Genomic DNA, 18904 nt, shown 5'->3' on the forward strand with positions numbered 1-18904 from the left:
ATAATCATCCACAAGGAAGGGAAACCGCAAACTAAATGCAGCAGCTAGCGCCCAATCACACTACTTCCGATTTTATACAAACTCTTCAAAAAACGTCTCCACACTAGGATAAGCAAATGGTGCATCGACAATGAGAAAGCATGTCCTTTTTTATTCAATATAAAACATACAATTTATGCATATATATTACCAAACATTTCCTAACCCCCAACAGAATGCCTACCAAAGAGAATTGGGTTCCTTAACTGTGTCGTTCAACCTAAAGGATTGTATATATTCTAATAGAGAATACGACTCCTCCTCTTCGCACGTTTGTTTGCTGGACACTTTCGATGCATTTGACCATGTCCTTAAAAACGCGTTTTTTTAATGCTAGAATTCGGAATAAAATAGAAACGTTGCGGACGTTGATAAATTGCTACACAGACATCAAAAGCGCATTATACTTTAATGTTCTATCCATGACATTTCCGGTCCGACAGGGAGTCAGACAAGGGGGAGTCCTATCAACTTGGTAGTATCTGCTTCGTAAAGACAAGCTAATGTGTGATCTGGAGTCAACCGGATATGCATCTACCACTGGCCACTTTTACACCGGGAATCCAACTCATGCAGTGCTTAATCATAACAGCGCCAACTAAATATTGTAGCGACATATGCTAAAACATGCAGATACCAACTTAATGAAGACGAAAGCATTTATATGGTCTGCGGCAAAAATTGAGTGTTGCTTTCTGACTACAGTACAAATCTAAGATAAAATACTGCTCCCGCAGAGTCAGCATTACATGTAGGAATAATGCTTAACAGATCGCTTAAAGGGACTGTCCAATGGATTATTTTCCTGAATTTAGCAGGCTATTATTTTGATATTAATTAATAACATTCGTTAATTTGAACCATATCCAACTCAACCTTTTGCTAAAAACTACAAAACTAAAGAGCAACAGCCAAATTGTATTACGACTTTTGCGTCTACCTTGGGAAATCCCTTTCTATTTGTATTTCGCGCTTCGTGTCACGTGATTCACACACAAACAAACAAAATGGCGGAGGCTTCGAAATCTACAATGAGCGTACCAGTAAGAAAATATGTTTTTTTTATTTAATCAAATATAATATATTAAGATTCCGATCTTATTTTATTTAATTCAACAAGATAAGTTTATCTGCCGTTGAATGTTAGCGGATTGTTGGTCTTTACCTTGCAATTCGACGCTAAATGTCGCTGGTTTACAAATTAGACGATAGTAGACGACTCCAATGCATGAAAATGAGAATCAATTTAACGTATTTTGATTTTATGATTTTCTCGTTTTGACTTTTGAATTTTGTGTTGTTTATTTTGCAATGTACGTTTTACATTAACTTTTAAATTTTGCTAATAGAAGCCAGTGGATTCTTCCACAGTAAATTCGTGCCCAGATCCTAAAGCACAAATAAGTCAGTGAGTGTATTATTTATGTTTTTTTATTTAGGCCAAAACAGAGGGAGAGATGAGAAGAAGTAAATGCGTGAGACAGCCATCTAAGAGAATGTTGTATTCTCAGGACACAGATTCAGTAAGTTTATTTTAATGCTCTTGTGTGTACACATTTTAATTATGTGCCAGTTATTCGATAAATTCTCCCACCTGGTCAACCGGAGGGGTATAGTGTATTATGTATATCTATTTGTGACCAGACGAACTAAGAAGAAATAATAATATCACCCTTGTCCGCTCTGTGTTGATAAATGCAGGTTTGACTATAACCCATTATGATTTACAAGTTAGAACTATTATTGTAAAGGCCTGAGAGTTGAACAGTCACCTTGGCTAAGAATAGTAGGACTTTTTGCTTTTTTTTTCACAATATTTAGGTCCGAAATCTGTGGATGTAGGCTGTGGTTGCAAATAACATGTAGTAAATCAAGAAATGCACTATAACTCATGTGATTAGGTCATGACATTGACATCATGATTTTGTCATTTTAGGGTTACTCTTTTTGCTATTATTTATTAGATTTTCTGCATTACTTGGTTTTTTATCAAATGCATGATGTTTTATTTGTTACACTCAGGATTCAAGTCTACAGAAGAGTTAAGGAAAACGTCCTGCCAGAAAGATCCAGAAAGTTGATACATTAGCAACAATAACTAAGTGGTGCTCTTGTCACAGATGCCCACAATACGAGAGAGTGGAAGATCAAGTTTGCTGTGGGATGGTCCCAGAATTATGCTCAAGTCACAGACCTGTGAGTAAGATTCATGTATTATGAGTTTCTGTAACTGAATATCTTAAGTTTTGCAGCGTCATATTGTGTTATAACAAGGACTAAGAAATGGGTCAATAATGTTCTACCATGCAAACCTATTAAATATCCCATCTTAAAAATTAATCCTGCTATAAAGGCAATTTTGTCATGTGGGAAAATCATTTACTGAATCATTATTGGCTTATTAAAATGAATGTCAGCTAATGCCAACAAAGATGCTAAGTTCTAAGACATTGTGTAGTTGTTTGTCATCTTGCTATTTTATTCAATGCAATTTATGTTTTTACATGAGTAAAGAAAGGATTACTCTTTTTTTGCTTAAAAATTGTTAAGTTTGCATACCATTTCAATATTTTATACTCCATTGATCCATTGCATTGATACCATCAACACCTTTCCACCCCTTTATATGAGTCGCGTCCTTAGAAAATTGGGCATAATGCATGTGCGTAAAGTGTCGTCCCAGCTTAGCCTGTGCAGTCTGTACAGGCTAATCAGGTATGACACTTTCCGCCTAAATTGGATTTTTGCTAAGAAGAGACATTTTAACGAAAAATGTCATAAAAGCGGAAGGTGTTGCCCCTGATGAGCCTGTGTGGACTGCACAGGCTAATCTGGGACGACACTTTACGCACATGCATTATGTCCAGTTTTCTCAGAACAAGGCTCATATAATCTAGTGTGCTGTCTCACTGACTGCTGATTGGAGTTACATTTGCAAGAAGTTTATAGTAAAATCTGTTACAATTTCTTTGTAGGAGATGACTCTTTCGGTGCTGGATAGGATGACCCTCTACAGTCAGCAGCAGTATCAACAAGATGTGTTTTCCTTTTATGCAGAGACACTAGAAGATGTCAATAAATCTTTCAGACATGCTGCATACAGACAATTTACCATCTTAATGCATGAGAATAACTGTCCCAGCATGTTGTGTTAAATTAATAAGGGAGAAGTTTCCTAGTCCTTAAGGCCAGTATACAGGCTTCGTACCAGGTGAAGGCCCAGTGTTCTAATAATTTTGCATATTTATGCCCCCCTTCGAAGAAGAGGGGGTATATAGTTTTGCACATGTTGGTCCTTCCACCAGATGGTTTCGGGATGATAACTTAAGAACGCTTAGGCCTAGGATCATGAAACTTCATAGGTACATTGATCATGACTGTCAAATAACCCCTATTGATTTTCAGGTCACTAGGTCAAAGGTCAGTGACTCGAAACAGTAAAGCGGTTTCCGGATGATAACTCAAGAATGCATACGCCTAGGATCTTGAAACTTCATAGGTACATTGATCACGACTGGCAGAGGACCCCTTTAGATTTTCCGGTCACAAGGTCAAGGTCACAGTGACTCAAAACAATAAAATGGTTTCCAGCTGATAACTCAAGAATGCTTACGCCTTTTGATCATGAAACTTCATAGCTACATTGATAATGACTGGCAGATGACCCCTTTTGATTTTCAGGTCACTAGGTCAAGGTCACAGTGACTCGAAATATTAAAATGGTTTCCTGATGATAACTCAAGAATAATTAGGCCTAGGATCAGGAAACTTCATAGGTACATTGATCATGACTGACAGATGACCCCTATTAATTTTCAGGTCACTATGTCAAAGGTCAAGGTCACAGTGACAAAAAACGTATTCACACAATAGCTGCCACTACAACTGACAGCCCATATGGGGGGCATGCATGTTTTACAAACAGCCCTTGTTGCTATTCTTTTTCATTTATCAGACATAGAACTTTTCTTAGTTTTGATTATTTTTTGTTCTAGCTCCTTTTTTGAAACATTTATATTTATGCAAATCATTTGAGTTATGCTTAATCATTTGGATTTTTCAGTTCTATGCATTTTGTTTTGAAAAATCAATTTGTGTGAAATGTGCTAGTTTATTATTAAAACTTGCACAGCAGTTTTTACATTTGTATGCTTACTTTGGTGTCATTTGAATGAAATGCCACGAGTACTCTGGATTGTAAGATGAAAGAAATAAAAGAAGCAATGACATATTTCTTAAAAATACTATGTAAATAAACTAATTGAAAATCAAAATTCATTTCTTGTATACTTATTTTATTTTCTTGTTTGAACTTAATAGTTTGATTTTTACACTTTTTAGCTCACCTGAACACAATGTGCCCATGGTGAGCTTTTGTGATCGCCTTTTGTCCGTCGTGCGGCGTCTACATTTGCCTTGTTAACGCTCTACAGCCGTACAGGCCACATTTATTGCCCAATCAAAAGATTGGTCTCAAGGATATTTTGGATGAGTTCAAAAATGGTAACGTTTGCTTGAAAAGACCGTTCATAAAAGCAGTCAATAGTGTATTACCTGTTTTTATTTTTATTTTTTATAGCTTTTGCTTTTATTCAATTTTAAGTTTGCATTTTGGTTTTTTTTTATTATGCCCCCCTTCGAAGAAGAGGAGGTATGTTGTTCGCTCATGTCGGTCAGTCGGTCCGTCCGTCCACCGAATGGTTTCCGGATTATAACTCAAGAACACTTACGCCTAGGATCATGAAACTTCATAGGTACATTGATCATGACTGGCAGATGACCCCTATTGATTTTTAGGTCACTAGGTCAAAGGTCAAGGTTACGGTGACTCGCACAGAAAAATGGTTTCCGGATGATAACTCAAGAACGCTTAAGCCTAGGATCATGAAACTTCATAGGTACATTGATCATGACTCGCAGATGACCCCTATTGATTTTCAGGTCACTAGGTCAAAGGTCAAGGTGACTCGACACAGTAAAATAGTTTCCGGATGATAACTCAAGAAAGCTTACGCCTAGGATCATGAAACTTCATAAGTTCATTGATCACGACTCGCAGATGACCCCTATTGATTTTCAGGTGACTAGGTCAAAGGTCAATGTCACAGTGACAAAAAACGTATTCACACAATGGCTGCCACTACAACTGACAGCCCATATGGGGGGCATGCATGTTTTACAAACAGCCCTTGTTTATTTTTATTTCGAGTCATTTTGTTTCACACTTGATATTTGTTAGATTAGGTTTCTTAAAATACATTTTAAACATGACATATGCTAATGCATGATTAAACATTTCGAAATCAATAAAAAAGCAACAAGTTGCTGTTGAAATTAAAAAAAATAGTATCTTATTATTGTTCAACCATGTTTTGTATATGGTGTGCTTTCTTTATGTAGTAACCTGTGCAGACCATCTACATTTTAGCTCAGCCGATTTTTTCCTATCTATTAAATTGATATACAATTGAGGTATTTTATTCAGTGTGATATGAACTTGATCCATGCATTGAAGTTTGATTTTTTTTACAAATTTTGTATTATATTCATCTGGTGTCAGAAAATGGATTGAACTCAATACATGCACATAGAAATGTGACAGGAGTTGAGAACTCATTGAAGTTGGTTCGAGTGTATGATGCTGGCATTTAATTATTTAGGTGATTTGCATTTCAAATGAGTATGGCCATTAAAAAGTATTAAATGTTGATGTGTAAATAGAACACTGAGGCATATCTGGATACACTATCACATTCATAGTATCGATAATTAAAGAGGAAACTACTCTCGAGGTCAATTATAAGAGGCTTAGAGACATTGACTACAATGGTTTATTAAATACAGGTAATAAAGAAGGCAATGAAAAACACATATCGATAATCAAACAAAAAACTAAACATTTTGTAAGAAAAATTGTGTTTTTTACATGTGTAACAAGAAACCGGTGTAGACTGGTGATGCTCCCCAAAAGTGTTTTTTTGTCACAATATTGTACTATATATTCAGATAAAAGGAAACGTCTTAAGGGGCATAACTGTGGACAAAATTATACGATGGATGGATTAAAGCTTCATTGAATTCCGGTCAGTAGTTGGGGAGAAATAGCCTGGACAAGAATTGCACTATATGTACAGTTTATAGAAAATTTCAAAGGGCCATAACTCTGTGAAAAATCATCCGACCAGAACCGGCTGATAATATGCACATCTCCTGTTGGTAGTGAAGCTTCCCATCAAGTTTCATTGAATTACTGTAATAAGTTGCAGAGAAATAGCTCGGACAAGCATTGCACTATATGTGCAATGGAAAATTTCAAAGGGCCATAACTCTGTGAAAAATCATCCGATGAGAACCGGCTGATAATATGCACATCTCCTCTTGGTAGTGAAGCTTCCCATAAAGTTTCATAGAATTCCAGTCATTAGTTGCTGAGAAATAGCCCGGACAAGAATTGCACAATATGTACAATGGAAAATTTCAAAGGGCCATAACTCTGTGAACAAGAGCACCGCCTTGCGGGTGCAGACCGCTCATCTATTTTCTTTTTAAAGGTGAAGGGACTCTCATTTTCAATCACAAAGGAGGGAGGGGTGGAGTGAAGAGCAGTGCATTGTGTGGGGGTGTGGACATTTATTACATTTTCTTCTAAAAATGCGAAAAAAAAGGAAAAAAAAAATCGGGGGGTGGGGGGGGGGTGGTGGGGGGATTCTTGGGTGCGATGGTTGGACGGTATTTCAAACATAAAATAATACAAATAAATATTTGTGTTTTTTAACCGTTTCATAAAAAAACAAGAGTGCCAAACTGTCACAAGATACGCCCGTTCGGAGGTTTTGGACACCATGCTTAATGCTTGAAATGCACTAAGTGACCTCGAGACCTAGTTATTGACCCGGCATGACCCATATTTGAACTTGACCTAGATATCATTTAGATGTAACATCTGACTAAATTTGGTGAAGATCAAATGAAAACTACTTCAATTAGAGAGCGGGCACCATGCTAAATGCTTGAAATTCATTATGTGTCCGATCGTGACCTTGTTTTTGACCCGGCATGACCCATATTCGAATTTGATCTACATATCATCTAGACTCAACTTCTGACCAAATTAGGTGATGATCAGATGCAAACTACTTCAATTAGAGAGCGGACACCATGCTAAATGCTTGAAATGCACTAAGTAACCTTGTGACCTAGTTTTTGACCCGGCATGACCCATATTCGAACTTGACCTAGATATCAACTAGATGCAACTACTGACCAAGTTTGGTGAAGATCGGATGAATACAATTTGAATTAGAGTCCGGACAAAGTGGCGCCGTTGAAAATGCACTAATTGACCCTATGACCTAGTTTTTGACCCGGCATGACCCATATTCGAACTTGGCCTATATATCAACTAGATGCAACTGCTGACCAAGTTTGGTGAAGATCGGATGAATACAATTTGAAATAGAGTCCGGACAAAGTGGCCCCTTTGAAAATGCACTTATTGACCCTATGACCTAGTTTTTGACCCGGCATGACCCATATTCGAACTTGGCCTAGATATCAACTAGATGCAACTGCTGACCAAGTTTGGTGAAGATCGGATGAATACAATTTGAATTAGAGTCCGGACAAAGTGATGCCTTCCGCCCGCCGCCCGCCGCCAAGGGGTTTCACATAATACGTCCCGTATTTTATACGGGCGTATAAAAATTGGGGGGGGGGTGAGGTGGGGGGGTATAGTGTGAGGGTGTGGTGGTAATTTGTGAGATGATCTTAAAAAAAAAAAAAAAAAAATATAGGGGGGGGGGGTTTCGGGTGGGGGGAGGGGGGGTGGGGGGGGGATTCTTGGGTGCGATGGTTGGACGGTATTTCAAACATAAAATAATCAAAATAAATAGTTTTGTTTTTTAACCGTTTAAAAAAAAAATTGGGGAGGGGGTGGGGTGGGGGGGGGGGTATAGTGTGAGGGTGTGGTGGTCATTTGTGAGTTGATCTTAAAAAAAAAAAAAAAAAAAAAATAGGGGGGGGGGGCACGGGCGTTGGTTTGGGTGGAGTCTATTGTGGTATGTCAGGTAAGAGTAGTTTGGTCAAAGTATCAATCAAATCTAATCATAAATAAAGAAGTTATGGCAATTTTAGAGAAATTTAATAATTTGACCTTGAGAGTCAAGGTCATTCAAAGGTCAAGGTAAAATTCAACTTGCCAGGTACAGTAACCTCATGATAGCATGAAAGTATTTGAAGTTTGAAAGCAATAGCCTTGATACTTAAGAAGTAAAGTGGATGGAAACACAAAATTTAACCATATATTCAAAGTTACTAAGTCAAAAAAGGGCCATAATTCCGTAAAAATGACATCCAGAGTTATGCAACTTGTCCTTTTACTGTACCCTTATGATAGTTTGCGAGTGTTCCAAGTATGAAAGCAATATCTATGATACTTTAGGGGTAAAGTGGACCAAAACACAAAACTTAACCAAACTTTCATTTTTCTAAGTATAAAGGGCCCATAATTCCGTCCAAATGCCAGTCAGAGTTACATAACTTTGCCTGCACAGTCCCCTTACGGTAGTTAGTAAGTGTTGCAAGAATGAAAGCAATAGCTTTGATACTTAAGGAATAAAATGGACCTTAACACAAAACTTAACCAAAATTTTCAATTTTCTAAGTATAAAAAGGGCACATAATTCTGTCAAAATGCACGCCAGAGTTATCTAACTTTGCCTGCCCTGTCCCCTCATGATAGTTAGTAAGTGTACCAAGTTTGAATGCAATAGCATTGATACTTTCTGAAAAAAAGTGGACCTAAACGCAAAACTTAACCAAAATTTTCAATTTTCTAAGTATAAAAAGGGCACATAATTCAGTCAAAATGCACGCCAGAGTTATCTAACTTTGCCTGCCCAGTCCCCTCATGATAGTAAGTAAGTGTACCAAGTTTGAATGCAATAGCATTGATACTTTCTGAGAAAAGTGGACCTAAACGCAAAACTTAACCGGACGCCGACGCCGACGCAGACGCCGACGCCAAGGTGATGACAATAGCTCATAATTTTTTTTCAAAAAATAGATGAGCTAAAAATCATCTGAAGAGAACCGGCTGATAATATGCACATCTCCTCTTGGTAGTAAAGCTTCCCATAAAGTTTCATTGAATTACGGTCATTACTTTCTGAGAAATAGCCTGGACAAAAATTGTGCACAGACGGACACTCAGACGGACAGACGAAGCGGCAACTATATGCTCCCCCCAAAATAAATTTTGGGGGAGCATAAAAATGTATTGATAAAAAACGCACAAAATATAACATAAAAAAAATATTTTATGCTAAATTCAATATTAAAACTTCCTAAAAAATGTAATTGCATTGTACAACCAAGAGCATTCATTATTTATAACATAATGTAAGATTGTACATTTTCAAAACACTTCTAAAATTATATTTACACTAAAGATGTGAAACTTAATAGTTATCTAACAAAGATAACTTCTGCGTCAACTTCAAATGAATATCAAACACGTCTTGGGCAACAATTCATTTTTTCGCTTTTCTCAATCTAGAGACATGCTGATCTCTAAGTATTGATGTAGGTGGAGGGGTGACGGGGGCTATAGTTGACCTAATTCTTTTGGAGTCTTCAGGCAGCTGTTCACATTTGCCACTTATTCTTTTCTTGCCTATGGTGAATTCATTTATAACTTCAGTGATCAAACCGGTTATGTATGTTTTTTTCACAGGCCTTGTGCTCCAATTACAAGCAGCTTTTGAGTACACCTTTTTTCTCCTGAAAGATTGTTTTATAACTGACATGATGTTTGAAAAAATGAAATGACAATTGCTAAAACAAAACAAAAGAATAAAGATCTATAGACAATATATAACCATAATATAAATTTACTGATTCAGTGCATACTTTGCTGCAGTAGTTCTTTTATGACAGAAGCATTGTTTGCAAAATGTATACTTATTATTCATATCACATGAATGTGTCAAATTTGAGCTTAAATACATCATGTTTGTAAATTCAATTTAATTATTAATAATAAAAACTTTCAATAAGTAATCATAAATCTGTAAATTGATCCTTACAATTCAAAATTTAATAAAAACAGGAAATGTGTTTGTCAGAAACACTATCTCCCCTACTGCGCCACTTTGATTTTTTTTTTTTATCATTTGGTAGGTTCAGATGAACTCTTTAAAGCTTATTACTTCTCTTGAATTTGTTTTTTTTTACCTTGACCTTGAAGGATTATCTTGACCTTTCACCACTCAAAATGTGCAGCTCCACGAGATACACATGCATGCCAAATATGAAGTTACTATCTTCAATATTGCAAAAGTTATGGCAAAATGTTAAAGTTTGACGCAAACAAACACACAAACCAACATACAGGGCGAAAACAATAATATAAATACCTCTCATTTCCTTCTTTGTCCAACAAAACAGGACGATTCAAGTGTTTTGAATAATCTATTGCTGCTAACTGACACCTGCACAGCTGAAAAAAATAATTTTAGAAATGAAACTCAGAAAATATCATGCAACTCATCATGTGAAAATCTGCCTTTAGGACTTTGATGATGTTACACTAGATATGAACTAATTCAACACCAATGTCTTGACATATTCATAATCAGAATTCATTTCTTGATTAACTACTAGTTGTTTAAACATCCTGTGAACAAAAATACAAAAATCCTGTTCATAAATAATTTTACTATCATATGATGAAACAAGAGCACCGCGTTACAGGTGCCACGCTAGGCTTCGAAAGCTTGTCATAATTTTTTTTTAGAGGTCACAGGGACATTGACCTTTGACCTTGTGACCGAAAAATGGGTGTGGCGTGTAGAACTCATCAAGGTGAATCCACATTTGAAGTTTCAAAGTTGTAGGTGGAATCACTTTGATTGTAGAGCAAAATGTAAAAGTTTTAGCACGACGCCGGCGGACAACACGACAACGAGCAGCTGGCTGACGACACAACAACGACGAGCTGGCTATGACAATACCTCGGGTTTTCTCCGAAAACAGCGGAGCTAAAAATATATTCATATTTTAGTCATTCAGGCAGTTTATTACGAGACTTGTCACTAAGGGTACATCATTTTTACACTATTAAAATGTAATTCTCAAAAAGAAAGAGCATAAATTCCTTTGTTCAATGAATGAGCATGTGTTCATAAAAAAAAGAAACACTTTAACAAGTGTATTTTTTAAACATTTAACTTTTTATTTACCTGAAAGCATTTCGCTTTGGTTTGGAGCGTATCAAAAGATGATTGTTGAAGCTCTCTAGTTCAGAAGTAGTTCTGAAATTTAAAAGCATTGTACATTTCTAAAACAAATCTTTTATACTTATAAGGGTTTGTGTGTGTGTAAGTCAAATCGTGTTCATTATATAGCAAAATAATTACGGGAATTTATAGAAAAGTAGCTATGAAACACAAACTGAAAATGAAGAAGACTTACGCATCGATCAATATTTCCATCATTTTCTCGTCCTTTTCAATCCCAGTAGCTTCTTTAACTCTTCTCCATCGATCACACTGAATACCAATGTCTATTATCCTTTCCCTTTTATTACGCCTGTACCTTGCATCTCTTGTTTTTTTTTTTAGTCTTAGCGCTAGCACTTGTTTTTGTCCGAACCATCTTGAATTCTTTTCGACCGCATATTCGTATTTGTGAAAAGTGATTTTCCAATAAAAAATATTGATTTAAATATGAAGTATATTTTATTGGTTTATCAAAAATATTCAATGAAAATCAATTATTTGCTCAACAAGCTAAATCTCTTTCTTTAGAAATAATGTAATTTCTATGCCAAAAATAAATGACAGTACCATGTACCACGTGACTTGTCAGCTGATTTTCAGCTACATTTATTTTTAGGTCAAAAACGTCGAGCGGCGTTTTTGAAATATAATATGGAATTCCCATCCGCTTGGGCTTATGTGTTGGTTTGTGTTATACTTCCTTTAGTCTGCTTTGAGTTTTTATATCCTTAAATCAAAGGCGATAATCGTTTTTAATATCTAAAACAATAATTTTATATTTTGTTCAGACCATAATCCATTGGACAGTCCCTTTAAGTCGTCACAAGCAGTCGACGAACGAATACGAAAGGGTCGCTCTTCGGTGTTTATCCTGATGGCAATAAAAGAAACAACATACGACAATAATCCGTTGTAAATGGCCGATCTCGTGGAAAAGATATCCATCCCCATAGCTCTGTACGGATCGGAACTGTTGAACTATGATATCCTTAAACTATAAAGATTCATCAGTTTACAGCAAAAATGTGTCAAAATCTGCAAACTCGCACAAAGCTTACATGTTGTTAAGGTAGCACATCCGTAATGGGCACCTATCCAAATATAATCTAATCTTTTATTTTCTTAATCAGCGTCATGTCACTGAACTACGTGCACATTTTTAGGTAGTCTTTCCATGCTTTTAAAAAAATATACTGAATTTTTCAAAACCACCCTTACACTCTGCTTTTGTCCAGTGTATGTGCACCCCTGGGGTATATGAAAATTCCATAATTAATCCAGATTTACAAATATAGGCATGCAGTTGGTGTGTACAGATGCAGTAAAGGTGTTTAAAGTTTAAACAAGATGAACAAAGTTTTCTTTTACAGAAATTTATTTTTTATAACTTGTCATCTATGGAATAGCGCCATGAAATGTAAGTGGTTTCAGGTAAGTAGAAATTGGGTTGGTTAAAAACAAAGTGTCATAAAATTCAAACTAGTATCATTTAAGTAATATTTTCAACTTAGTTTAAATAGATTCATTATATACAGCAAAACTACCAAGAAATAGATAGATTTACCGTTTACTTTTTGAAATAAAAATAAAAATGCAACCTACATTGTTCGCATTTTCAGCAGTTAATCACACAATTTATCCATAACGTTGTTTTAATTTTAAAAATTGAAGAATGTGCATAATATTTGCAACATATTTAACAATAAACATAGCTTATATGCCATATTTAATCAAACTACGTTAGAAAAGAAATAAAACGCGTCGCAAAAAAAGTACACATCGTCGGCACGATTCGAGCCTGCGCGGGAATATCCCAAAAGATTTCTAGTCTATCGCCTTAACCACTAGGTTACGGCACCTAATATTAGACTCTTCAACCTTCGAAGAAATCGCGGGAAATTATTCGGGGTGCGCTACCTTAAGCCTTATTGGTTGGCTACCAATGATTGCTTAAGTCGACGCAGAAAACTTATGTTCTTTCATAAACTGGGCTCTATGAACACTAAATACCCTACGAAACAACTATTTGAGTATAGACTAGCGCTATGTTCTATCCGAGGCAAATCATCACAGAAAGGGTTTATACCAGACATATATGCATTAATGGAAAAGTATAACCTTGTGAACCATTATACAGTGTATTGTGAATCCACTGTGATGCCTCCTAAACTGACGTGGAAACGTATGGCAAATAATTCGATACGCCACTGTCACACGGAGCAATGGACAGGACGCGTAACAGGGGATCAAGAATTTGTGCAATTTAGCGTCGTTCACCCCTACAGCAGGGCTGCTCGCCTCTAGGCCGCGGCGAAGACACCCCTTGAAACAACGGAAGCCTCAACAGCTTAGCGTGTGCTAGTAAACACACGGATAAAAACTCCAGAACATCCTTGCAGACACTGTGGTGTCATAGTTATAGACAGCGACATTCATGCCGTAGCCTCCTGTCAAAGGCTTAGTGTACATAACCTTACATTACTACGAAGGGGCCACATTCTCCCCGATACTTATCCATATGATGAAGTGACATTACTTCTATCAGCGGCCAACTCTATCAATGATGAGACAACCAGACGTATATGTACGTTCATTCATATGAGTATTACGTGAAAGTAATGGTGCTTCACAAACAGACGTTTAATGAATGTCAATTTGCATCACTGTAAAGGGGAATTAAAGAGTATATAATCAAGTACCGCTGTACACATGCGGACATTTGATAACGGAAGGTCGTATATTATAATTCTCATCTATGTTAGCAATATAATCAGTCTTTAGTCAAATGCCAATTGTTGCATTTGTCAAAGTTTACATAATTTTGAAATCTTAGATGTTTTCGTTAACGTGTTCATAAATAAAACGTCTGTCGTCGATTAAATTTAGCTGATATGTCCTGCTTGTTGATGGTATTCAAACTTTAAAAATAAAATTGATAACTAACGTGACTTCCGATGCATACATTCTGTAAATGAGCTTCGACGATATGTCGCAAATAATCGCGATCGTTTTGAAAGTTGCTTTAATGTTCACGTTTTAAACAAACATTTGTTTTACTTTTCTTTTGTCGAAAATATTAGCTCTGGTCTGTTAATGATAATTTTAAGTAGATATGGTGTATGTGTACTAGTCAACAAAGTTTGGTATAATTAACGACAACCTATTAACATCACAAATTTGAATGAAGGCTAGATTGCAACTGAAACAAAAACGCCAACTCGTGGATACAATAAATGTATTCATTAAATGTAAGCTTACAATCATATGTATGTATCATTTTTAGAAGGAGCTGAACTACTCATTTTCAGAACAAAACTATGCAATTCTAGTTTTAACAAAGAGTTTAAATGCGCATGATTTTTTCATGACGTCTGTCTCCAAATGCAATGAAATTGTGAAAATGCAAGATCAATTTCGCAAGTGTTTATTTTCTTCATGGCGAAACCTTGATAGCACTATAAAAGATTCATTAATTGCTGAAGAAACCAAATGAGTTCTTGGAAGTCTTATTTGTTGTTGTTATCAGATTATGTCAACAGCACATGCACAGTAGACGATGAATAAACTTCAGCTCATAGATTGCGAACAAACATCAAGCCATCGAATAATATATTGTCCACATACAATATATTTGCAAACATGTTTGACAAATCTCAAACAAAAACATTGTGGACTATTTTATTAACCTGTTTAACTCAATATATAGCTTTGGAAGGGGTTTACGGAATGCATGTAATCGTAAACTTCGTAAACCTTGACTGGTTTTCAGTTTTAAATAAAATAAATAATCCGTGTTTTTTGCGATGTTTTATTCTCCAGTTTCTTACATGAGGATGAGTGCATCATCAATTTTATGTTAAATTTCTATAGAGAACTTATTAAAGGAAATAAAATTAGTATAATTAAAGACAATTTTTGATTTATTATTTGAAAATCCGAACGGCCATCAATTTCCCGCTCCAATATTTATTGTTGCTGAACGCTTTTTATTTAAGTGAACTAAAACAAAACATTGACTTATAAATTGCAAAAATACAAATAAACACAAGTTTATTTCTAATGTACATATAATCAAACACGCTTTGAAATATGTAACAACTTCGTATAATTTCACTACATACCAATGCATATATGGACGAATGCTTAGCTGTCATCCAATGAGCATTTTATTTCAATAATAAACAATGAAGTACATTACTGTTCATGTTTGGTCGTTCGTCAAACGTCGAGTTTGTTGGCTGCAATTATCTACGCAATGTATTAAATCTACCAAATGTATATATGGGTTATTTTTTATCAAACGAGATGAACGCCTGAAATGTGATTGTGAAAGTGATGGCAAGGAAAGCACATCAACGATAGTTACTAAGAGCTAATTTTTAGCCGGATTTTTTTCGAAAAAATCTCGGCTTATAGATTGATGTTGTCGGGCGGGCGGGCGGGGTGGCGGGGTGGCGGGGTGGCGGGGTGGCGGCGTGCTCGAAAATGTTAAAGTTCTTATTTCATGGTATAACTTTGGTATGCTTGGACCTAGAGTCTTCAAACTTGACATGAAGGTTGGCCAGGATTAACAAATGACCACTGGTCATTTCAAGGTCATTCATTTGAAGGTCAAGGTCACTGTGACCTTCAATATAAAAAATGTTAAAGTTGTTATAACTTTGGTATGCTTGGACCTAGAGTCTTGAAACTTGACAAGAAGGTTGGCCATAACTAGTTAGTAACCACTGGTCATTTCAAGGTCATTCATTTGAAGGTCAAGGTCACTGTGACCTTGAATGTAAAAATGTTAAAGTTCTTATTTCATGGTATAACTTTGGTATGCTTGGACCTAGAGTCTTCAAACTTGACATGAAGGTTGGCCAGGATTAACAGATGACCACTGGTCATTTCAAGGTCATTCATTTGAAGGTGAAGGTCACTGTGACCTTCAATATAAAAATGTTAAAGTTGTTATAACTTTGGTATGCTTGGACCTAGAGTCTTGAAACTTGACATGAAGGTTGGCCAGAACTAGTAAGTAACCACTGGACATTTCAAGGTCATTCATTTGAAGGTCAAGGTCACTGTGACCTTGAATGTAAAAATGTTAAAGTTGTTATAACTTTGGTATGCTTGGACCTAGAGTCTTGAAACTTGACATGAAGGTTGGCCAGAACTAGTAAGTAACCACTGGACATTTCAAGGTCATTCATTTGAAGGTCAAGGTCACTGTGACCTTGAATGTAAAAATGTTAAAGTTCTTATTTCATGTTATAACTTTGGTATGCTTGTACCTAGAGTCTTCAAACTTGAAATAAAGATTGGCCAGTACTAGAAGATGACCACTGGTCATTTCAATGTCATTCATTTGAAGGTCAAGGTCACTGTGACCTTAAATGTTAAAATGTTAAAATTGTTATAACTTTGGTATGCTTGGACATAGAGTCTTCAAACTTGACATGAAGGTTTGCAAGCACACTTAGATGACCACTGGTCATTTCAAGGTCATTCATTCTAAGGTCAAGGTCACTGCTAGAACTGGTGTGATAGAAACCTTTTGGAGTGATCATAAAGCTGTCTGGATTTCTGTGTAGGTATGTGAAAGCAAAACAATAAATAGTATTATTTCATCTAAGTTTATTTTCTTACATTTGATAATGAAATTGATGGAAACTTCAAACAATATGTTACTAATTTGCTAATAAAAAAATTGAGATCAAACTTTCCTAATTGTCAATTCAAGTTCATATTTGTGACCTTAAATGTTATTGTTGTTCATGTATATGCATGCATTCAAAACATAACACAAGGTTTGCTCATGCCTTGAAAAGTACTTACATTTCATTTTGACCTTTGAACAATATTTCAGTAATTTAAGTATTGCATTGACAAAAAAACGAAAGGTACTTTCCTGTCATTTAAATCAAAAATCCGGCTTCAATGCGGTCATCTCCGACCGCGGAACTCTTGTTTTTTATTAAAAAGCGTGTTTTTCTACTAGGCGATTGTTTAAAAATAGTTCTGTTTGGACCGGGTTATCCTGTTCGATGTTGGGACATACACTGATACGTTCAAGCAGTGGTACTTTAAGGTAAGATTATATCGCTTTGTTTGGACCGAGAACTTATTATCCACACCCGATTATTACCAAGACTTGTTTGAAGATACATGAGGGAACTAAATGCTACGATTGGAATAGGGAATATTTCTCCAGCAGCTGGAGTTTCACTTCTTTATATTGGTTAATACAAAAAATAATTGTATTTTAAAAATAATTATATTATTTTAGATAGTAAGTAGTACAAGACGATTAATTAAGAGAATCAGTTTAGTGAAGACCACCTTTACGTTTTTAATTAAGAACGACAAATAAATATAAATGTTACTTCACACTTTCAAATATTCAATTAGTATATATAAACAACATATGCGGTAAATATACTAATACGACAACATACTGAGGGTCCTTGTACATGTATCTGGTGTATGCTCGATGAGGATGTGGCATATGCTTAAAAGTTGCACTGTCTCAACGAAAAAGCATTGCAGAAGTTCCTTCAATCTAGTCGATGGTCTTTATTTATAACTTTATCTATTGCTGTAATAAAATGCGATTTGTCACATCTATGTCAAAATCTATCGACGGTTAAAATACATTTACTCAAAGACTAACACGGATGTAAATCCCCTGATTCTATTGACATATTTTTATTGTTCCTACTTTTAACACGTTCCTATGCGTGGATCATACAATGGTTCTATTAATATTTCTTGCAAACGGTCGGTAGATCTTCTCGGTGAATTATGTAAATGTAGTGATGAGTAACACGTTTCAGATGAATAACACACTCGAGAGCTGAATCTCCGACTCGTACGCGCTGATCTTTTACATATGCTTAAGAGATCCGACGTAATTGTGGAACCAAACAACATGTACAGAACGAAATTTATGGCAATGTTCGTGTACATAAGCATAAATACAATCGACGAAATTAGAAGTATTTCCGAATGTTTGGCTCCGCGTTGTTCTTCCTGTGGGTACATGTACGGTTGTCCGATACCAAAAGCAACTGACGGCAAAACGAGACATACGAACACCAGACTTAGCATAATGGACATAACAGGCCATTGTGAAACCGGTCTTGTTCGCGAAGCAGTATCAGGAACTGGGTTAGAACTTCCAACACTGATTCTGAACCTTTCGCTGTATCGCAATTGAATTATAATGATTGTGTTCCCGATTATGAAAGTACAGAATGGAATCACAAACGCCATTGCAAAGTCAACCCAATTCCAAATTGAAAACATGAAATACTTATAGTCAAGCTTCACAATGCATTCATTTCCTTTTTCCGAGTTGTTTGACATCTCAAACCCATAGGCAAGATGGCAATTGTCAATAGCAAGAAACAAAACAAGACTTAAAAGCAAAAAAAAATATACGCCTTTGTGTGAATACATGTTGGACTTCGTGAGGTCTTAGCACACTGTAAGTCCGTTCTATTGTTATCAAGGCCTGTGTCCACGCCGATAACTGTAGAAGGAAGGAAGTTCAGAAGATGTCAATTCTACACACATGAACATTTTGATTTCTGATGTCAATG

At 35.9% G+C, this 18904-nt stretch overlaps 2 long non-coding RNA genes across 2 annotated transcripts; one reads left to right on the forward strand and one right to left on the reverse strand.

Annotated features, from left to right (window-relative positions):
* Nucleotides 1–828: 828 nt before the first annotated feature.
* LOC127879349 (uncharacterized) lies at nucleotides 829–5400 on the forward strand. The gene is made up of 5 exons (XR_008049026.1): nucleotides 829–1082; nucleotides 1479–1562; nucleotides 2062–2235; nucleotides 3015–4793; nucleotides 4938–5400. It is a non-coding gene; the product is annotated as an uncharacterized LOC127879349 (long non-coding RNA).
* A 3943-nt stretch (nucleotides 5401–9343) lies between these two features.
* Nucleotides 9344–12128, reverse strand: LOC127879348 (uncharacterized). Its single transcript, XR_008049025.1, has 4 exons — nucleotides 11512–12128; nucleotides 11280–11351; nucleotides 10455–10537; nucleotides 9344–9819 (listed from the first exon to the last, which is right to left on the reverse strand). It is a non-coding gene; the product is annotated as an uncharacterized LOC127879348 (long non-coding RNA).
* Nucleotides 12129–18904: the final 6776 nt, after the last annotated feature.

Source organism: Dreissena polymorpha, chromosome 4 (genome assembly GCF_020536995.1).
Source record: "Dreissena polymorpha isolate Duluth1 chromosome 4, UMN_Dpol_1.0, whole genome shotgun sequence".
Lineage (NCBI taxonomy): Eukaryota > Metazoa > Mollusca > Bivalvia > Myida > Dreissenidae > Dreissena > Dreissena polymorpha.